General features: G+C 43.8%; 1 protein-coding gene across 1 annotated transcript in view; it reads right to left on the bottom strand.

The window, feature by feature from the left end:
- Positions 1 to 22,120, bottom strand: part of LOC148109590 (uncharacterized) — a 123,649-nt gene that overhangs the window by 36,329 nt on the left and 65,200 nt on the right.

Genomic DNA, 22,120 nt, shown 5'->3' with positions numbered 1-22,120 from the left:
GCAGCTCAGGTCATGATCCCAGGGTCCTGGGATCGAGTTCCGCATTGGGCTCCCTGCTCAGCGGGGAGTCTGCTTCTCCCTCCACCCCTCCTCCCATTTATTCTCTCAATCTCTCTCTCTCAAATAAATAAAATCTTTAAAAAAAAAAAAGAATTAAGAGATGATATTGTGTTCCCTAAGCAAGAAAAGTCTGTTGTGACCGTAAGTATTTAGAGATCTTGGAAATGAGTAAATACAGTCATCGAAACATCAAGGTCCAGAGACGTGCAGAATAACAGCACGGACGCAGCAGAACTCAGCCCTTTGCTCGCAGAGTAGGCTGAGAAACTATTCCAGAACACTATACTAAAGAAAAAAGAGATGGAAATACTAAAAGTTAGGAGACTTTAGAAGTTACACCCAGAAATTCCACCAACCACCTAATAGAAGTTACAAAGAGAACAGAGACAGAGCTGAAGAGATAAGCAAAGGAATAATAACAGAAAATGTCTCCTTGAGCTAAAACAAAAACCAAATATGATTCTTTAAATAGAAATGGCCCAGTGGGTAACAACCAGTGTGATTATGGGGGGGCACCTTACACACGGACACATGGAGATCGTTTCCGGACTCCTGCTGTAAAGACTTTGCTGTCCCCTCCACCTATCTCTAAAGTCTCGCGCAGCGACTCTGGGTTGGAACGTGAAAATCGGACTTTTGTTTGTTCATGTGCTTCCAAAAACACTGCTTCCAGGTAAACATAATTTGCAGACAACATTGGCAACGGCTGCTTTCTAGAGCAATAACCTGGAACTCTGAACCGAAATTCCCAGCCTGAGGCCCATTGCCTAGCCCAGTTCTCCCAGACCTCTCTTAGGCTAAGAGTCCCAGTCTCCTTCCCTGCGCAAGCACCGCTCCCTTGTTGTGCCGCTGTGAACCCCCCCTCCCTGTCACCACTGCAGAGCAGGATCGTCCTTCCTCCTGTGCCTAGGTTTTATCGACAACTTCTCCAATGACCCTCACATCTCCAACGTCTCCAGACCCCCATGCTGAGGGCCCTGCTTCCTGACTCCTATCCCTTGCCTTATTTTCAAGATACTGGCTGTGCTGGGATTCATTTATCCACTTAACACGCAAGCGCTTGGTGCATGCTGAGCACTGCGCCAGGTCCTAGGGAAACACGGCTGCAAAAGACCTGAAGCTTGCTCCTTCCGGGGACTTCTAGTAGGGGGCAGATGCGAGAGGGAAGAAGTGGACTACCGCGTGATATGGGTTATTATACAGTGTGTCTCCAAAGGCAGTCCGAGCCACCTGAACTTGACTTGGCCAACGTTCTTACAAAATTTCAGATTCTTGGACCCAGTCCTCTGGATCATAATCCCTGCGAGGATGTGGCCCAGGAAACTGCATTTTAAACAAGCTCAAGTAATTGGTATGACCATAAAATTGTGATAACCACCGGCCTTAAAGAGCTATGGCCGAGGTCCCTGATTTGGTTTGGAAGGAAGCCAGGGAGTGTGAGAAAGGGTGGTGGGCGAGCCACGGGGTGAGTTGTTAAGGAGTCCCACCCCACACCGTTGCCACGCTAGGGAGTCTGGGCTTTAAAGGAGGAGCTATGGGGAACCAGTGGAAGTTTTCAGGGAGGGAAGGAGAGGGTGGCGGCAGCATAGTGTAATTTTAAAAACTGACTTTTAACATTATAGCAGGATGGAGGATGAATAGAGGTGAGTTGGGGGCCATGGGGGGTGAGCCCGGGGGCAGAGAGAGCCGTGGGGACCGGAGCCAGCCTGACGGCAGAGCAGACAGAGAAGGGGGAGCTGCAGGTCTGTTTGGGAGGCGTACCAACCTCGCTAGGTGACAAGGATCAAGGTTGGACTTGCAGCTCCTGTCCCCTGGGCTCGCCCCAGCCCCGTGGGACGGTCAAGTTCTCAGTCCCAGTGGTTTCCTGCCTGCCCCGACGTGCCACCGTTCTCAAGGCCATACCCTGTCGTAAAGTACCCCAGTTACTGCAGGACGAACTCGCCGAAGGCATACTTCTTTTGTACTTCTATTTTCATTGCCTAATTGTTTGAGACCTTATCTAATTAGTCCTGATAAATTAATGGCCCTTCATATTTTGTTCTTACAAAAATCTAAATACTATTGTGCTGCTTCCCTGGGGGTTCTTAGCTTTATAGCTCTTTTAAAGGTTCATGCCTAACCGACTCCTTCAACTTCCCAAAGAACCTCAGGGCAGCAACTCCAAGAAAATGCGAGGGCAGAACTGGCCAGCTGGTCCTTTTTGGACGCACCCAAACTTTCACGCAGCGAGAGGAATGTCACACGCCCGCTTTCACAGGCTGCTCCAGATGGCAATGAAAAAAAAGAACACGAGTTACAAGTGAGTTATGAGTGGTCACACAAAGGGTTACTCAATTCATTTCCACTCGGCTGAGAGTTTGGAGGTAAACTCTTTCGAGCTTACATAGGTCACCTGGGACTTCAAAAGTAAATTATTTAGAGCTGTCCGGAGTGAAATAATGGTTATTGCTGATTAATCCTGATGAACACTCATGACACAGCAATAAAGCAGGTATTATAGAACTATAGGCTCGATAAAATAAGTTCTGTCTCTGTAGGAGAAATATAAAACGGCATGAACAACTGAAATAAATTATATGTGTGATAATAAAAGGATTCAAATAACTGCTTACAATTTACAAAGCACTTTCACGTTTATTACCTCATTGGAGCCTCACAAAAATTCCTTAAGGTAAATTGTCTTAAGAGTTCCATTTTATAAATGAGAAAACTGAAGACCAGAGAGATCAAGTGACTGGCCCAAGGACACACAGCCAATACAACAACATTTCTGGATATCAACTAGTGTGCTTTTGACTGCAAGTAACAGAAAACAAATGAAAGTGTACTAAACAGTAAAGGAAATGGAGGAACTCCTGTAACAGAAAAAGTGGGGCAGTGGGCTTCAGGCACAGTTTGATCAGAAATCCGGCCCTGTTTATTTTTACTATCTTGGATTTATCCTTTTTGGGTGTGTCAGCTGTATTCTCGGGTTCTTTTTTCATTTCATAACAACTACTGAAGCAGTTTTAGGACCCACCACACTATCTAAGAAGGAGAAAGGACTTCTTTCTCCTATCACCCATCCAATCAGGTTTCATTTTTATCACACCAGGAGCCAAGGGAATGCCAAGTACTGACTGACTCAGGACTGGGATACAAAGCCATGCATCAGCCAAAGACCGTGTCGATCGAGGCCACCGCCCAGAAGCTGGGGATTGGATGAGTCTCCTTCAAAGCCCATGGCTGCTATGCCATGCAGGAGGGGTGGAATGGATACTCTGGAGTTGACCACAATATTCACCACAGGACTTGAACGTATGACTTAGAACTCTGAATCCTTTGGGTTTGTTTGGTTTGGGGTTTGGGTTTTTTTTTCTGGATCTTACATAGTATTATCCTTCACTCCAGGAACAGACAACTCTATGTAAAACTGCTATGTTTGTGCATGTCAGCGGGCCTAAGAAGGTCCTTAGGTGACCAGAAGTCCTTCCCAACTGGTGCACACCAAGATGGGGCACTCCTCTGTGTGCTGCCACTGTCTGTGGTCTGTGGCTTCTTGGCTTACTTCTCCAACTCACATTCTTCAGCATTCTTTTGCCCCATTTATTTGTGTTTCAAGCACATTTTTGTTTCTTTGTATCAGGGCCCAGCTAGGAAGACAGAAACCACTCCGAATATTTAAAATAGGGGAAATTTAATGCAATGAGATGAAAGAAATGTCGAAGCCAAACAAGGGATTGTGAGGCAATCCAGAGACTAGCCACAGCAGGAAGTTGCTGCCACTCCCAGGCTGGAGGGACAAGGGGAGGAGGTGAGGCTACCCAAGCCCAGGGCCCGGGATGGCCCAGAGGAAGCCGGAACCCTGGCAGGCTTCCGGTGAGAGCTGCAGCCAAGGAAGGGAGGCAGCAGCCGCCAGAGGTGCCACCCCAGTACAGAGGGAGAGGGAGAAACGCCCTGACTTCCCCTTCCTCCTGCTGCCTACACTCCCACCAGAGCCTCCCGTGCGCCAGACCCAGTTAGGAGCCAGCTGACAAGGGGCCTGAGAACCTGAGCCTGGAGGGTCAGGCACCTGAATACAGAGCCAGCAGAGACAGGGCGAGGAAAGGATCTCAGGTCTGAGACGCCCAGAACCAGCATGCTTGCATGACAATACCATCTATGCCCATTGTAGGCAAATTCTAGAAAATACAGATATACAAAGAGAAGAAGGTAAAAATCATGATTTTATTAGTTTTTTTCAGTTTTATTGGTACATAATAGACATACAGCACTGTGTAAGGTCAATGTGTATAGTATGATTGACTGACGTATATCGTGAAAGTGATAACCAGACATCTGGTTAGTTAACATTGATCATCTCACAGATACAAAAAAAAAAATGTTTTCTTCCTTGAGATGACAACTCTTAGGATTTACTCTATTAACAACTTTCCTATCTACCATAGAGCAATGTGAACCATAGTCATTGTGTGCTACGTCATATCCCTAGTACTCACTTAGAACTGCAAGTCTGTATCTCTGACCACCTTCCTCCAATTTCCCCACCCAGCAGCCCTGCTTCTAGGAGCCACAAGCCTGATCTCTTTTTCTATGAGTTGGGTTTTTTTCTTTCTCCTTTATCTCTGTCCCTCTCTTCCTTCCTTCCTTTTCTTTTGATTCCACATATAAGCGAGATCATAAAGTATTTGTCTTTCTCTGTCTGACTTATCTCACTTAGCATGATGCCCTCAAGTCTATCCATGTTGTTACAAATAGCAGGATTTCCTTCTTTCTCTTGGCTGAATAATATTCCATGTGTATATTTATCATATTTTCTTCATCCATTCATCCATTGATGGACACTTAGATTGTTTCCAAGTCTTAGCAATTGTACATAATGCCGCCACTAAATATGGCTCCAAAATGCTAGAGAAGCAGAGAATATCATCTATTAATACTTATGTAATAGGAATATTTTGTATATTAATAATGCTGTTTGTTCACCATTTTTCTTTCAATTAACTTTACATGTTTTAAGGATCTTATTTATTTATTTATTTATTTATTTATTTATTTGAGAGAGAGAAAAGAGAGAGAAACAGCACGAGGAGGGGGAAGGGCAGAGGGAGAAGAAGACTCCCCGATGAGCAGAGAGCCCGATACGGAGCTCAATCCCAGGACGCGGAGATCATGGCCTGAGCTGAGCCACCAGGTGTCCTTCAATTAACTTTACGTTTTCCACTTACTCCCAGGATCTTTGCTTAAATACAAAGTGTAGATATGACTTGAACTATTATTTTGTTATTGTTCTTGTTTTTATTGAGAGGGGGCATTTTCTTGTTGAACGTGAGTTTTTGCAAGTGAGTGTATGTATGTGTTCAGTGAAGAATAAATTAGAAAATATTTCTACTAAAAAAAAGAAAATATTTCTATTGATTGTCCTCCTTCCTGAGTAGAGAAAAATGTCTGTATTTTTTATGTTTTTACCTAACGATGCAGAGAAATGCAACTGCCCTGTGTTTCAAATACGAAGACATTCAAGAATTGGTTTTCATATCTGTGTTAAATTTGTTTTTGACAAAAACATTTTCAAAACTTAGGCTGCAATAAACATGGGAGTACAGATATTTCTTTGACTTAGTGTTGAAGAGGCAAGTGCCAGGAGGCAAAGTTAAACCTGCCAGTCTTAGAGAATTGCTGAGTGCTGTCTACTGCTCATTAGTCACTGTGGGGGTCAATGTTCTGGTGCTTTCCCTGTCAAAAGGCCAAGCATTCTAGCAGTCTGACATTTTGTTATATATACCCTAAAAAATTCAGTTTCTCTTCTCTATCAAATCAAATGTGAAAAAATAGATGTGACAACCATGGCAAGAAGCTTTATTTCTTCCAAAACACCAATTAGCTTCTGCTCCCAAATAACACAACCTATACGGCTTATCAGTTCTCCCCTTTTTGCCCAGACTACCAGGAAACTCAAAGTTACCTCTCATACCAAGACCAGCAAATTTTAGCCCTTCTGGCGGCCTTGTGCTTCTTTTCTCTTCTCCGTGTTCCAAATTATGTTGTTTCATGTCAGCTCTATGGTGTATGTGTATGAGTCAAGACAGAAAGAAATGGAGGCACGTAAGGGAGAGGCCCCTGAGTTATTTCCCCAGAGGGCTGCTGGGGCATCACTTTGCCCTGTCCACTTTGTCCACTTTAAGCCAGCTGGCCAGCACGGAGGAATCATCCACCACAGTGGAACAGATTCTGTCCACCGCCCTCCCCAACAGCAGATGGCCCCTCTGGACTAATCCATGTCATACATCATAGTGAGTGAGACACCACCATCCACTGAGCAAATCACTAGCGTCTTTGCTCCAATTCAATAGGCTAAGACTTACATGTGCGCTCAGTAGACCCTGGTTCAGAAGTTTTCAGCTGTGGGGGCCCTATTGAGCATCTTCACAATGGAAAGGGGTGGAGCAAGGGGCTTCCAGAGAGATTAGGGTTAGATGTTTAATTACATTGGGCATTTTAATTAGGTCAGGCAAAGCTTTTGCAAAGAGGTGAAAGCATTGGCCCTTCAAGCAAGCTCCTCTCTGGCCTGTTTCGCTTCCTTGATTCACAAGTTAGTTTCTTTAGAAATGCTTCTCTTGTCCTTTGTTTATTTGAGGCCGACAGTCTGGCATCAGGCCCAGTTTAATGTAATTTTTACTGTTGCTATCACATCCCCAATTCTATCAAGAAGGTGATTATCATGTTGTCTCAGACACCTTACCATGGTAATTACCAGGCCAGGTGCACACCCGTACTCACTCCACCCCACCCCTCTCTACTTCTAATTTCAGAAATGAACTCGATGCTCACTCCCATTCCATTGAGACAAGAACCTGTGACTCTATGGCGTGGCAAAGTAGATATTTAGCAATTATCTAGATCACTTGATTGGGATAGGCCAACAATTCATATAATTTAGGTTCTAGAGTATATCTGTGGGTCTAACACACAGGGAAAATCGTCCAATTGCTTATAATTGCTCCAGACTTACATAAACACACAGGCTGCTTTTATAGCAAATTTGCTTCCCTAATTATGTTTTACATAATCTACTGCGTTCATATTAATTTGTATTCCCTACGTATATACCAGCCCAAAGGTATGTGGCCTGGTAAGCTGGTGAGGAAAACTGACCACAGGTGATCATCAGGGTAGAGCTAAAAGTTGGCAATAACAGGAAAGATCCAGTACTGACAAAAGGAAGGAATCACTACAGCATCTGGTTTGGAAAATGGTGTGCGTGTGCACGTGTGTGTGTGCGCGCACGCATGTGCACACGTGTGTGCAAGTTTCATTGTTGGTTTCGGGGCAGAGTTGGGTCAGACCCTTAGCATGACTTTAGAACATGGGCAACGATGGTGAATGACGGTAATAATAACCCACTTCAGGGGTGTGGACGTTAGCCACTAGACGTACACCTCTGGCTTTGAGCCAAGACTTGAGGTGGGGCCTGGGCCTGGACTTGTCCAGGAGGCCTATGCCTTCAGCAGATAGAGGCTTACTGCAGAATTATATCACGCTGACAATGAGACTTACTGGAAAAACAAATAAAATGCTTTAAATGTTTAAATGCATTTCCAAGTATTCATCCGCCAAATATTTAGACTCTGAGCTGACTGGGCCATGAGCTCAAGCTTCCTGTGCATGCTGGATGGTTCCAACAATCTCCCCAAGATCAGCAAATATATAACGACTTAAAATATCATCCTTTTGGAGCCAAAAAAATTATTCCCCAGGTGTTTCTCCAGGAAATCAGCTAGGTCTCTGTCCAAAGCCTCTGTAACGTCTACAGGAGTTGATTCATGTTTAATAAACTTTTACAAAGGCCTTCGTAAGACCGTGGTCTCTGTCCACCATGAGGTTGCAACGTAAATAAGACTGGGATGGAGATTTAGGGGTAGAGGTGAGCAGGAGGAAAAGGAAGGAAGAGGGAGAGGGAGGCAGAAAGAGCAACATGTGGAGGACACTGGTCGCCATAGAAGGCTTTGATGCCTGAATCAAGTCTTCAAGAGGAAGTATGAGAAAACCAGGAATTTTGGTTTTTTGTTTTTTAAGGGAGGGGGACAGGAGGGAGAGGGCAGCAGAGACGGATTTCCTTTTGCATTTAAATTTCTCTAAATTCAGTAATCATAAAATTCATTCTCCTTTTCCCAGGGATATTCATACAAAAGCTTCCCCTTTTGGAAGCCTGCACAGCAAAAAAAATAAAAAATAAAAATAAAATTTATCTGATTCCATCTCTTCTTTAACTAAGAAACCCCACCAAATTAAAGAAATACCCTTCATGTAGATCTTAATTCTCGAATATTTCATTAGTACTTCGTTCAGTCTTCCCTTTGGACTATTAGGTAGAAGAGTGGAGTCGAATTTTACGTGCGTGTAACTTTTGTAAGTTTGATTATATGAGAAAGAGAGAGAGGGTGGGAGTGGGTGGGCGTGGGGGCGGGTACTGACTGAGAAGCAGTCCACCAGTCTCGGGCATGGCACCTCCCTAAGAGAGTTTGAAAGGCAGTTTCGATTATCTGTGGCCTTCAACTTGTGGCTGGCTTCAGAACCTGACCCTCGGAGCAGACACATCAATGCTGAATGACTGCCCTCAGGAAATGGGAAAAAGCAAAAAGAAGTGGAGTCATTTTGCTGATGTTTCTTAAACTTTACCAGGAGAATCGTGGCTTTCTACATCTTTGGATCCAGCTACAAAGCCCACCACCACCTCTTCTGCCTTGTTTTCTTATTGTGCGGAACAAAAATGGGGTCCACTAATGAAAAGTATGGGAGACAGAGCCTTTCTTCCTTCCCTTCTTCTTTCTTTCCTTCCCTCCCTCTCTCCTTCCTTCCTTCCTTCCTCTCTTCCTCCTTCCAATATTTGTGGACTATCAGCAATGTATCAGGGGCAGGATTCAGCAGTAAGCTAATGAGAGTCAAAAAGGGAGTCAGTAGGGGCGCCTGGGTGGCTCAGTCGTTAAGCGTCTGCCTTTGGCTCAGGGTGTGATCCCAGAGTCCCAGGATCGAGCCCCACATCAGGCTCCTCCTCTGGGAGCCTGCTTCTTCCTCTCCCGCTCCCCCTGCTTGTGTTCCTTCTCTCGCTGGCTGTCTCTCTCTGTGTCAAATAAATAAATAAAATCTTTAAAAAAAAAAAAGGGGGGGGGAGTCAGAAGAGCAAGTCTGGACTTGGTTATGTAGAACTAGCACTGTGACCCTGGGGTCACTGCAGATCCTTCTGGGTCTCCATCCACCAAAAAAGGCAAATAAGTTCCAAACTTTCTCCCAGTGATAAAATAATGTGAAATCAACTTAGAAATATTTTCTTAAAACTTAAAAAGGGGCCCCTGGGTGGCTCAGTCAGTTAAGTGTCCGACTCTTGATCTCAGCTCAGGTCTTGATCTCAGAGTCATGAGTTCAGGCCCTGCGTTGGGCTCCACACTGGGCGTGGAGCTTGCTTATAAATAATAAATAAATAAATAAAATTTAAAAAAGTAAGTAAGTAAGTAAACAAACTTAAAAGAAATAGAACAAACTGTCCTTACTGCAACTTCATCGATGCCTGACAAGCACTTTGCCCTAAGCAACTCTTGTCCCTCTGCTTCGCCTTTCCAGGCTGCTGCCAGCTCCACCCACCTCTCTCTCCTCCAGATTCACCCTCACCTCCTCCTCCTCTTAGCTCTGGGGCTTCCGAGCAGACACTTCCACCAAATGAAGAGATGTCTTTCTCGATTTTGTTTCCTGTGGTGGATGCTGTCTTTCAGGCCCCGGGAGGGTGATTCAGGCTTCAGTGTTTTGATGAAATGTAAGGATAGCTACGTTATGGACAAAAGATATGGAAATCGATCCCTTGTAAGATTAATCATACTTTCGGATTGTGCAAATGCTTCATTTTCAATGACTGCACCATTTGTAATGTGGCTTTGTGGGCTATCATGGGGCATCTGAACCTGTTTGCACTTAGTTGGTGAATTTGGCAACAATAGTGGTTCAAACACCAATTGTCTTTGTTTAATCTAACCTAAAAAAATCATAATAAAACACTTGGCTACTCTCAAAGGGGAAAATATTCTTATCAAATGCCTGAAGGTTTGTGATATCCTATCAGGGAACGTTGAACGGACACTACTGTGGGTAATACCTGCTTCTCAGTTGTTCTGGTCCATCAATAAACATGCCGTTGCAGAAGACCTATTCAGTCAACAAGGGAGCTCCCAGTCTCTCCCTGAGCATTAGGGAGAAGACAGAAAATGTAGAATTTCCTGGCATCACATAAGATGCGGTGGAAAGCCAGACCACTTAAATATGAATCCCACCTACTCAATATGTGATCCCGAGAGAGGCACTCTGTCATTGCGAGCTTTCTGTTCCCTGCAAGGGCGTCAATGACTCCTGTGTTATCTTCCTCATAAAATGCTGGTGAGGATAAACCGATGGCTCGAAGAAGAGGGGGTTACAGTCACAGAGCGCGCCCACGGCCAAGCACTGTGCAGATCCACTCACTCCATCTTCATGAGAACCCCATTTTATAAGAAACCCCATCCCTGCAAGGGGGAGGGTCTTGCCAATAAAAAGTGGAGCTTTTTATCCCAACCAAAGCAGAATCCATGCATTTACCTCCAAATGCTAATCAGTTACACAAAGGTACCTACCAAAATGTTTTAACACAGAAGAGGAGGAAAAAACTTTTCTGTACCCTCCCCCACTTACGATGGCCAAGGGGGAGGAGATAAATGTGATATTTTAAGTGCACATCACATGATTAAGACGACTGCTAGGTTAACAGCATGAAAATGTTTCACATCGTGTGGTTTTCTTGCAAAGTTACAATGCTTTTGACTTATTAGGCTTTAAAATAGCACGCATTTATGCAACAATCCCACATTTTCCTCTTGAATTTACATTCCAACAAATTAAAAATAATTTTTTAATATCATGGCATTACAAATTGCTGGACTCCAGGGAATCCAGCATCTCTTGCTTTCTGTCTGCTTCCACGAAGCAGGCAAAAACTTGAAAACCAAAGACACCAGCAACCTTCCAGCAAACAGAGGCAGTCATTGTGTTTTCTGCACTTAGGAGCTTTTCCTCTGCCAGGCAGATACAGAGAGTACTCATCTCCTTCCAACTCCCAAATCTCTTGACTTCCTCCTTCTCCTTCTCTCTGTCTAGGGCCTTTTGAGTGAGATGGCCAATAAGCCCCTTGTTTCAAATCTCTGCAGGAACAAGTGGATGCTACTCTCAGTGTCCACTAAACCATAAGTCCTTTGAGGATACAGGAAGACACCCACCAATCTCCAGATCAAAATGTAACAAGGGAAGTCTGCAAAGAAAGGAGGGGCTGTCCACCACTGCCTTCTCTTGCAAAAATGGTAGAATCTGTGGGGAGAGTAAGCAGTTTACTCTTGCATAGTGCATATACTTAGCAAGGGTTCAAGAATAATATTCTCTACTTAGTTTCACTTTTTAAAATGTTCTTATAGTACAATAAACAACACTATTAGGAACTGAATACTTTGATGCATGTTCTCTCTCTGAACTTCATAGTGACAGTATTTGAACCTGTGTCCAGCAGACTCCAACACTCCGCCCTTCTCTTTCTTTCTTTCTTTCTTTTGAGAGAAAGAGCAGGAGCAGTGGGGAGGGACAGAGGGAGAAGCAGAGAGAATCTCAAGTACTCTTCCCACTGAGCCTGGAGCCCAATGCAGGGCTAGATCTCAAACAAAGGGCTGTATCCTACAATCCTGAGATCATGAGCCAAAATCAAGAGTCGGACGCTTAACCTACTGAGCCAACCAGGCGCCTCTCTCTTTTTTCTTTTCTTTTTTTAAAGTAAGCTCTACACCCAATGTGGGACTTGAACTCACAACCCCAAGATCAAGAGTTGCACACTCTGTGGACTGAGCCAGCCACGTGGCCCCAACTCCTGCCGTTTTCTTAACAACAGACTGACCTGAATGGATTCCCAAGATCACAGCCATTTATGATCATATTTTCTTAATGATTTCATTCCACATTCTAAAACATGTGTAATTGTACATTTTCAGGAAAACAGCATCAAAAGATCTAAAGAGAATGGGAGGGAAAATTTCTTTCTGAATTTTTTAGGTTTTAGTTACAAAAAGCAACACATCTGCTCTAAGCACCCCTTTCCCTCTTTGATTTTATGACTCCTGTAATGTTTCCCTGACCCCAACTGCTAGGAAGGGGTAATTGGGTAAACCCAGAGAGGGTTATCAACAGATGGCCAAATCAACAGAAAAGATCAATTTGAATATAAAATGGTTTGAGATGGATTGACTGCTGGAAAATCAGGGTAGCCATCTCTTTTTAACATGTCAGCCATGTCCCATATAGTTGCTTGCATTGTCCAACAAAGTAGGAATGCCCAAGGAACTAGGACCTTGTCACCTCCTTTGCCTCCTCCCTACTCCCACTGACAATCTGGCAGAATTCAGCCCCAAAGGTAGGAGTTTTGTCTTGATACGTCTGGACTGGCCCTGGGGCCATCCCAAAAACCCTAGCATTTCTATTGTCACTTCTCTCAGCATGGCTGTTTTCACAAAGAGGACATTCCTAATCATTCGGTGGGAACTGGGTCATCACAACTAATTACTCACCACTTAGAAGAATGAGGTCTGCTAGACAAGCATTCCCTTCCAAGCGTGAGGATGGCTTGACCGTGATACAGGGTAAAGTGTCCACCATCACATTCTTCTTCAATGGGTAGTGGGGTGGGGCGCTTCATCCCCAAGAAAGTCCAGCAGGAAAAGGAGAAGGACAGTTTCAGAATGTTTAGTGCTGCCCAACCAGGCCAACTTAAGTCGGGAGTGGTTAATACTTGCAGGCATAAGGCCTATCATTAGTTATTCAGGAAAGCAGCATGGGAAGTCACTATCAGCTCAGATGGCCCAAAGCACACAAGTCAATTAAGCAGCCCAATGAAGGTGAGACGAGGCATGAGTGATGTCCAAAGAGGATGCCACACCCAGCATGGCTGGGTCCGAAGCAAGCCTCCTGAGAGCTGAATATGCTGTGAAATACTTGTAAACTCCTTGGATAAGTAGCTCCCATTCTTGTGATAAATAGAGACTCCCAAGGACAAAGTACTAGCCCACTAAGCCAGAATACAAATTGATGGAGAATGGTGGCATCCACAATACGGAATGGCCTTGGAGGTTCTTTGATCTGCGCATTACTATATTTGGCTCAAGGCCCCATTAAAACCAAGCCGTTTATGTTTGGGCCAATAAATAGAGCTAATAAAAGTCACCCTTGGACTGGGACTCTTTGAATGGGGGAAACACAGGTCATCTGTGGTGTTTGGTGAGCGCGGTGCTGACGGTACTGCTGCAGTGTATATACTGGTCTCCCCGCACCCTACAAGAGAAGGACCAGTAGCACCCAGGCCAGCGAACCGGAGTAGAAGCTTCTCCAAGCCCCAGCATAGAAATTTCATTTGATCAATATGCATTGCGCATCTACCAGGTGCCAGAGTTTAAACAGAAAGTAGACAGGGATGAAGCAGGCCCTGCCCGTGAGACTTCAGACTAGAACAAAGGCATTTATGTATCCCCAGAAATAATACAGCTCAGACTGTGATGGTGGCCAAGGAGAAGAACGAAAAATTCGTTCTACGTGGGAAGATTCTGGAAGGCTTTACAAAGAAGGTGTTTTCAGCTAAACCATAAAGAAGGAGTGAAAAAAAAAACAGCTAGAAAAGGGTGGTATTCTGAGCAGACACAAGCTAAGCAAGACTTTGAAGAGCTGAGGGGCAAAGGCAGCTAGAGAGAGTGCTAGAATTCTGACAAGGAGGGAGTGCAAGGCCTGAGGCTGAACAGGTAGGTCAGGACAGGCCGCGGATAGTCTGGGATCACTTGCTACGCCTGCACTTGACCTTATTTTTATAGGCTGGGGTTGTAGGCGTTTTACATTTTTGTACTTTACATTGGTTTTTACATTTTTATATTTCGACAGAACTTTTGTCAAGTGACTCCTGCATGAAACTTGAACGTATACATAACCAAGAGAAGTGATGCTTTATCAATACAAACTGACTTTTATCATCTCAGCTTCATGACAGTTGCCTCTTCTTAAATTAACCAATGGGAAGAATTATAATCTTTTGCACGTTAGTCAAGATTTTTTCCCGAGCACAAGTGACAGAAAACCCAGTCTACACTGACTCAGGGAAGAAACAAAAAGAAGGATTTATTTACTTCTGTAAATCCAGAAGTGGTTCTGGGATTCAGGAGAGTCTAATGGAATAAGATCAAAGCTTTTCGCCCATGTTAATGCAGCACCACTTCCCTCCCACTGGCTGCTCTGCTCCCAAGAAGGGCTTCCTCCCGGTGCTGGCCCTGGGCTCTGAGCCTATAACCAGCTTTATCAATTGCCATCTCTTTCCCAAGAGAGCCCCACACAGTCCCAGAACTAAGCCTCAGTGGCCAGGCCTGGCTCACACGCCTACCACGAAACCAGTCACTGTGGCCTGACAGTGGCGCCTACTGGGTGGCCACCGTGGGTCCCCCGGACATCCAGAGTCTCCACAGACTGGGTGTGGAGGCAGATGGCGACTCAGAGGGAAACTGAGGTGCTTTTACCAGAAGAAGGAAGGATGCCGGGCAGGTAAAAACAACACAGTTTACTCTGTTGTACAAATACAATGTGAACACTTTAAATTGGGGACAAAGAATGACAATTACAGGCTCTTATCAGCCCCAACACCCAGTCTGCGTCTGTATTGTATTTTAGTTGCACAGTATTGAGAAAATCCTGATTCACAGAGGGAGTGGTTACAAATAGTAACCTTCTTTTTTTAAGATTTTATTTATTTATTTATTTAGAGTGCACGCATGCAGGTGGAGGAAAGGGAAGAGGTAGAGAGACAATCTCAAGCAGACTCCCTGCTGAGCACGGAGCCGATTGCAGGGTTCGATCCCAGGACCCTGAGATCATACCTGAGTCAAAATCAAGAGTCAGACCTCCAACCAACTGAGCCACCCAGGTGCCCCCAAAAAACAGAGTAACTGTTTTTTAAACAGCATACCTGAAACACCCAGGATATTCTTCAATTCAATGTGTGCCTAAGTTTGAAAGTAGACCAAAAAGTTGAGTAACAGGAAATTCTATTTCAAAGTTTAATTACAGAAACCATGATGAGGCTCCTTTGCTGATTTCAGTGTTCCCTGGAAGATGCTTCTCAAATATGTCTGTAATACATGATGATAAATTCAACAATATCATTTTTTATAAAACTCCAATATCTCAGTAACTATGGTTCAAAGTCCGAATACAGTAAAGTAAATGCTGTTTTGCTACTTGAGTCACAATTCGAAGTTTCAACTGAAGTGTTATCAGCAAGTAAGCATGGTGATATAACCCCACACTGCCAAATCGAACACATTCAGCTTATTAAAAAAGCATCAGCAAGTGATGTTACTCTTATGCCAGAGTCCTATTTTGCAAAGTTTCCTTTTGGAGAAAATACTGATTTCTCATCTCAGTTGAAATAGTAATAATAACACCTTCTTTTGAGACAGTGGGTAAATATTACCAGAAAAAAGTAAATTCAGGAGCTCACAATCTTGTACATTCCAAATAACTTTGAAAAGCCTGGTTTGATGGTCATGCCTTATTAAACTGACAATATAGAGAATATTATTAACCACCTTTTCCCCCAACATTTTATTTATTTATTTGAGAGAGAGAGAGTGAGCACACAAGCAAGGGTAGGGGGAGAGGGAGAAGCAGACTCCCCGCTGAGCAGGGAGCCAGACGTGGGGCTCGATCCCAGGACCCTGGGATCATGATCCCAGCCGAAGGCAGACGCTGAACAGATGGAGCCACGCAGGTGCCCCCATTAATCACGGTTTTAAAAGACACTGCTACCTCCTAATAGCGCCCTTTCTATGAAACTTTCCAGGGTCTTTTCTAAAATCACATTTCAGTAATAACGTTCCCCAGTACTCTGCACCACTGTAGTCATTCCACATTATTTTATTTTTCTGCGTGTGGATGGCATGCTTACGTTCCTAGACTGAAAAGCTCCATGAGGCTGGGACTCTGTCTCATCACATGCTTCCTCCTCATACAGCACATTATAATGTATACTAACAGCTTAGCGCAATGTCTGATAAGAGGCAGGACTCAATAAATGTTTGGTAAATAAATGCTTAAAAATTTAATGTGGCTTATTTACAACAAAGCTGAAGGGGAAGGTTTGTCTAGCCATTGTGTCAAATAAAAATCCTGAGATGAAACAGTGTTGTACTCCAAATTAAGGGCAGACGAAGTCAAAAACCAAAAACTTACCTCCTTTAGAGAACTGCTCTCCGACTGAGCTCTGTGTGTCCAGGGCTGTTTGGGCCACATGCACGCTCACCCTTTTCACTGGTCATTCACTCAGCAAACAAGTAGTGAGTACCTACTATGTGTTTACGTACTGCCTGGTTGCTGAGGATGTTTTAAGAAGGCATTGAACATAGTCCTTGACCTTAAGGAGTGTAGTCAAGGAGAAGCATAACAAATCATCATAGAGCCACCCGATACGTGCCGTAATAGAGATATGAATATTACATGGCGTCGATCTGGCTTTTTCAGGTTGCCAGGAAGACAGCCGTGCTCTGGTGACTCCGGTTAATGTGGTTCATTGTAAGGATACCGGAGGAAGTGGGGAAGAGCAGGAAGCAGTTTTAGCAGCTGCCTGGCGGAGCTGGGAATGTCATTCAGGACACAGTATACCTCCAGCCACCTGTTTTTCCTGACATTGCTTCAGCAGTAGGCATCTGTTGCTCCTTCTCTAACGCTCCGCCAGTGTGGTGACTCAACTACACTCTGCCTCTGCTTTTCTCTGCTCGTGCTTCCAGATCCTCACGGCACTTCTTTTCCTCTACGCCGTTGTTCCTGCTCTGTCATGGCCCCCACTGCCACGTGGACAGGGCTTTCTGACTGCGCTCAGCATGTCTGCCCATTTCCCCCCAACCTTTTGGTTTAGCTTTCCTCCTCCCCCACACCCAATAGGTTTCCAATTCAAGTGGAATTTGAAAGAGGTTCTGTGTGATTGGCCAATCATCATCCAGGAAACACTGACACATGGGGTGGAGCTCTTGCATCAGCCCATTTCATTGGCTACTGGGCACTCCAGGTATGGCTGCCTTTGGGTCAGGCCTCAATGTTCAGTTCAATCTGCTGTAGCCAGGAAAGGCTCAGGGTTACCTGCGTCACAGGAGGATTGGAGCTGAGGCTAGCAATCTTATCAGTTGACTTTTCTTCAGTGCAATGTTCCACTGTATTGTTTGCCAACTCAAGTTTGTGTCAACTGTTGGGCTTTGCTACGTATGGTGTCAGAGTTATCGATTTTTGAAATAGACTTTTTTTTTAAGATTGATTGATTTTAGAAAGAGAGATGAGTGGGGTGGGGAGAGGCTGAAGGAAAGGGAAAGAGAGAATCTTAAGCAGGTTCCCCATCCATTAGGGAGCCAACTTAGGGCTCCATCTCAGATCCTGAGATCATGACCTGAGCGGAAACCAAGAGTCAAACTGACTGAGCCACCCAGGTGCCCCTGAAATAGACTTTTAAAAGTTATTTTAAATAGCAAAAAATTAAAAACAACTTAAATATCCCATAAGAAGAAAAGAGATGAATAAATTATATTTATAAGAAGGAATATTATACAGCCTTCCAAAAGAATCATAATTTGGAAGATATATCATGATAAAAGAAAATGCTTATTGATATAATGTTAAATAAAAATCAGTACTCACAAGTTATATGGTATTATTAATGAGCTAATTATACACTCACCTATGAAATTGAGAGAGAATAAACCGGAAAGACAAGGTGACGGGGACTTGGGATGATGAAATGATGTGTAAGTTTTATGTTTGTTTTCTTATGCATTTTTTTCTATCTCTCAACCTTTCAAAGGTAAAAGAAAAATTCTCCATTTTAAGATATATAAAGCAGTATAAATGACCACCTTTTCTTAAGATGCAAAACCCATAAACTGGTTTGACAAAAAATACAAGGTACTTGGGATCCCACTTTCAGTAAAGAAAGTGAGGTTTTCTTTCTTATTCACAAATGCCTAACAGCAGAGAAAACAAAGACGACGAGGAAATCAAAAGTACAACAGTATAACAGGATGCATGATGGCTAATCATGTGCCCTGTGTTATGTACTCTTGGTAGGGTGTCTGGGTTGTCAAAATATAGTCCTTGCTTTTCCCAATCACGTATTATTCGTGGATCACAACGGAATGGGATTCAGGAGGTGCAAAATGGGAGACAGCCTGTGAACAACTGTAATCCAATGGAAAAGAAGTACTAACGAGATAATATGAGGCAGCATGGAGGCCCAGAAGAGATGGCTAATTCTGCCTGTGAGAGTGAGGGAAGAATTTAGAAGGTGAGTGACACTTGAGCTGAGCCTTAAGAAATAGTAATTGAAGTTTCAAGGGATCCAGGAAAAGGGCACCTTTCTTCCCTTCCTGAATTCTAAACTAATTGAGAAATGATACAGAGGGATTAGGCAGATGGGAAACCAAACTATCACCTTTATTTGATATAGTTGATATTGAAGAATAAGGCTTTATGGCTGCAGGTAAGTGGATTTCCAGTTCTGAACCCAGAATTACACAGATGTATCCATGCAGTCCCAGGATCGCATGGCAGAGACAGACTTCCTGATGGAGGGCAAGACTCCTCTAAAACTTACAACAGGAGAATCAGCGCAGAACCTGTGTCTTTAGCAGTCAGGCCCACCCCAAGAAGAAAAAGGGACGAAGAGGCTGGAACACATGGGCTTGATGTAGTGGGGTTGAACGGTGGCCCCCTAGAAGACATGCCCACCCAGAATCTGTGACTGTGACGTCATTTGTAAAAAAAAAAAAAAAAAAAGCTTTGCGAGTGTAACTAAGTTAAGGATCTTGGGGTGAGATCATCCTGGGTTTGGATGGGACCTAAATCAAATGGCAGGTGTCCTTAGAAGAGGACAGAAGACAAAGAGAAGGTCATGTGAAGATGGAGGCAGAGCCGGGAGTGACACTTCTGCAAGCCAAGGAACACCAAAGATCATGGGCAACCCCTGGAAGCAGGGAAAGAGGCATGGGACAGAAACTTCCTCAAAGCCTCAGGAAGAAACTAATCCTGTCCACACCTTGACTTTAGACTTCTGGCCTCCAGAACTGCGAAAGAATACAGTTCTATTGTTCTAAGCCGTTCAGTCTGTGCCCATTTGTTAGTGCAGCCCTATGAGACTAATACCCTCTGCTTCTTCTTCCAAACTCGGCCATCCGGGAGTAGAGAGAGGAGGGAGAGGCCAGATGATTCCCCTAGTAGAGTTGCCTCCACATAAAAGGAAATATTATGAATGGGGAAGACCTATCTTCCCCTAAAATAGTAATAAACGCCTCTAACATTTTTTGAGTGCTAGTCATACCAGCTATTGTTTTGAGTGATTTCAGAAAGAATACAATAGGGGACTATGTAAAGAAAGGGAATTCCAGGCCAAGGGGAAAGCTCTGGGGGGTTTTCCCGACCCACGCACTTCCTCATCTATTCCTGCACAACTTCCATCCATCCCACGGACATTTGGTCCCGGGCTGCTGTGATTTACAACTTTGGGTCTTCGGGTTTCTCATGTCCTCTAGGCATAAAGATAGGAAGGTGTTTAATTACAAAATTTCTGTAAATATTATATAATGTTTATGAAAAAAAAGTAGCTATATTAGTCAGGGTTCCCCAGAGAAACAAAACCAAAAGTTACTGAGTTAAATGTTAATCAGATCGAAAAATACCTTCACAGCAACATCTAGGTTTGTGTTTGACTGTACAGCAGGTGCCATACAGAGCCTTGCCAAATTGACACATAAAATTAACCCTCACGATGGGATCTTTTTTGTTTTAATTTATGTGTATTTTAACTGTGGTAAACTATACCTGACATAGAATTTCCCATTTTAACCATTCGTAAATGTACAGGTTCAGTGAGGTTAAGTACAATCGCGTTGTTGTGCAGAACTCTTTGCATCCTGCCAAACTGAAACTCTGGACCCATTAAACAGTAATTCCCCATTTTCCCTTCTCTCCAGCCACTGGCAACCTCCATTCTGATCTGCGTCTCTGTGAATTTGATGACTCTAAGTACCACATAGGAGTGGAATCACAGAATTTTTCCTTTGGTCATTGTCTCATTTCACTTAGGTGTCTTCAAGTTTCACCCATGCTTTAGTATCAGAATGCCCTTCTTCATTAAGGCTGAATAATGTTCCACTGTACGTATAAACCACCTTTTGTTTCTCCATTCATCTGTTAATGGCCACCTACGTTGCTTCTACCTCTTGGGTATTGTGAATAACGCTGCTACGAACGTGAGTGTGCAAATATCTTCCCGAGATCCTGCATTCAATTCTTTTGAATACCTAGAGGAGGAATTACTTGATCATATGATAATTCTACTTCATTTTTTGAGGAACTGCCATACTAGTTTCCACAGTGCCTGCACAGTTTTAGTATGCTCTAGTCAGCATTTAAAAACTGGTAGCAGAAGATAGGATTAACCATGGTTTAAGGAAATACATGTGTATTAATGTTCAGCCTGTATGCACACACCCCAGAGTGAGCAAAGCACTCAACAAGTAACCAGAATAAGTTATGGGTACTGCAGGTTGACTATGCAGCCGCCATTCAACCTTTCCATCTTTCCTAAAAGAATTCTCATTTTATTCATTGCTCTCCTCTTCCCTGCAGTGGTATGTGCCTCAGTGGAAAGCAACCCCAGCTCTAGGAATGGGTCTGATTGGTCTAAGGAAAATACTGCCTTTGTCAGGAGTGAGGCTGTGCTTAGGCAAGTGACTCGATTTTGGCCAATGAAATGAGAGTGAAATCAGTAGTGGGGCTCCTGAAAAATTGTTCCTCATTCTTAAAAAAGCATCACAGGAAGAGATCCTTTCTCTTCTTCCTCTAGATGTTGTCATTTCTGCATATAATTCTTGGAATTGCTACAGTCAGGCTGCCACTAACCTGAGGATAAAGCCAACATTAACCATGGAACAGTGGAGAAATGGAAAGAATCCATCACTGAATTGCTGAATTAACTGAGTCTGGAGCCCGCCCTATGCACTTCGGTCGACTTGATGACAGAACAAGTTTATAAAAATATTTGGCCTTCCATGAAAATGTACTCTGGTTATAAATATGTGAAAACTGAAAACAAAGAAAAGGAGAAAAAAGAACAAAAAATAAATCGCTCACGATTTCACTGTATTGCTCAGGGTTCTTGGTTGCAAGAAATAGAAACCAGCTCTGGCTCACTTAAGTAGAAAAAGAATGTATTGGAGGGATTGTTAAGGGCCTGACGAAACCAAAGGCAAGAGAACCAGGAGTCTTTCCCGGGGACCTGGAGCCAAGCTCATCCCAGGCTACATGATGCCACCATTGGCATCAACAGCACCATAGCCACTGCCACCACCATCACTGTTTCTGCCACCACTATCATCCTTCCACTGTCTTCACCTCCACCCCCACTATAATGATCTGCTTTCTGACTGTCCAAGTGTCAGACCATAGCTGGGACTTGAGAAGGCAAGTCAGGAGGCTGCGGCACAAAATTGAAGGAGGTCATACAAATGCAGATTGGTACCCGAGAATGAGTGCCTCCTTAAATTTTACACCCTATCACCCTAGATGCCTCACTCACTTACCTTATTCCAGGTTCTAGGTTCTGTGTCACACACCCAAGTTTTGAAGTTCCAGGTGGAAGCCTGGAAGCCTTCAGTGTCCAAGTCTAGCTCATAGGACCACACCCTCGTTGCTACGCAGTGAGCAGGAAAGGGGCTCCCCTTGCAGCTTCCACAGGCAACTAGGGCAAGGGACTCTGCCAAAACTAAACATAATGGGGAATTGCCTCCAAATGGGAACCACTCAGAGATGATTACAGTTAACACGGTTTGGGATCCGTCCTTTCAGATTTTCTTCCATGCGTACATATCTTCAGGGTGGATGCAAAAAATGATTTTATGTTTCTTACTGCAGTTTTTTGCTCTTAGAAAATATCTAATATTTGAAGGTAAAATTT

The sequence above is a fragment of the Ursus americanus genome, chromosome 8 (genome assembly GCF_024610735.1).
Source record: "Ursus americanus isolate L20-20 chromosome 8, mUrsAme1.1.p, whole genome shotgun sequence".
NCBI lineage: Eukaryota > Metazoa > Chordata > Mammalia > Carnivora > Ursidae > Ursus > Ursus americanus.
Note: the sequence above shows the minus strand (reverse complement) of the source record. Positions and strands in the feature narration are given on the sequence as shown.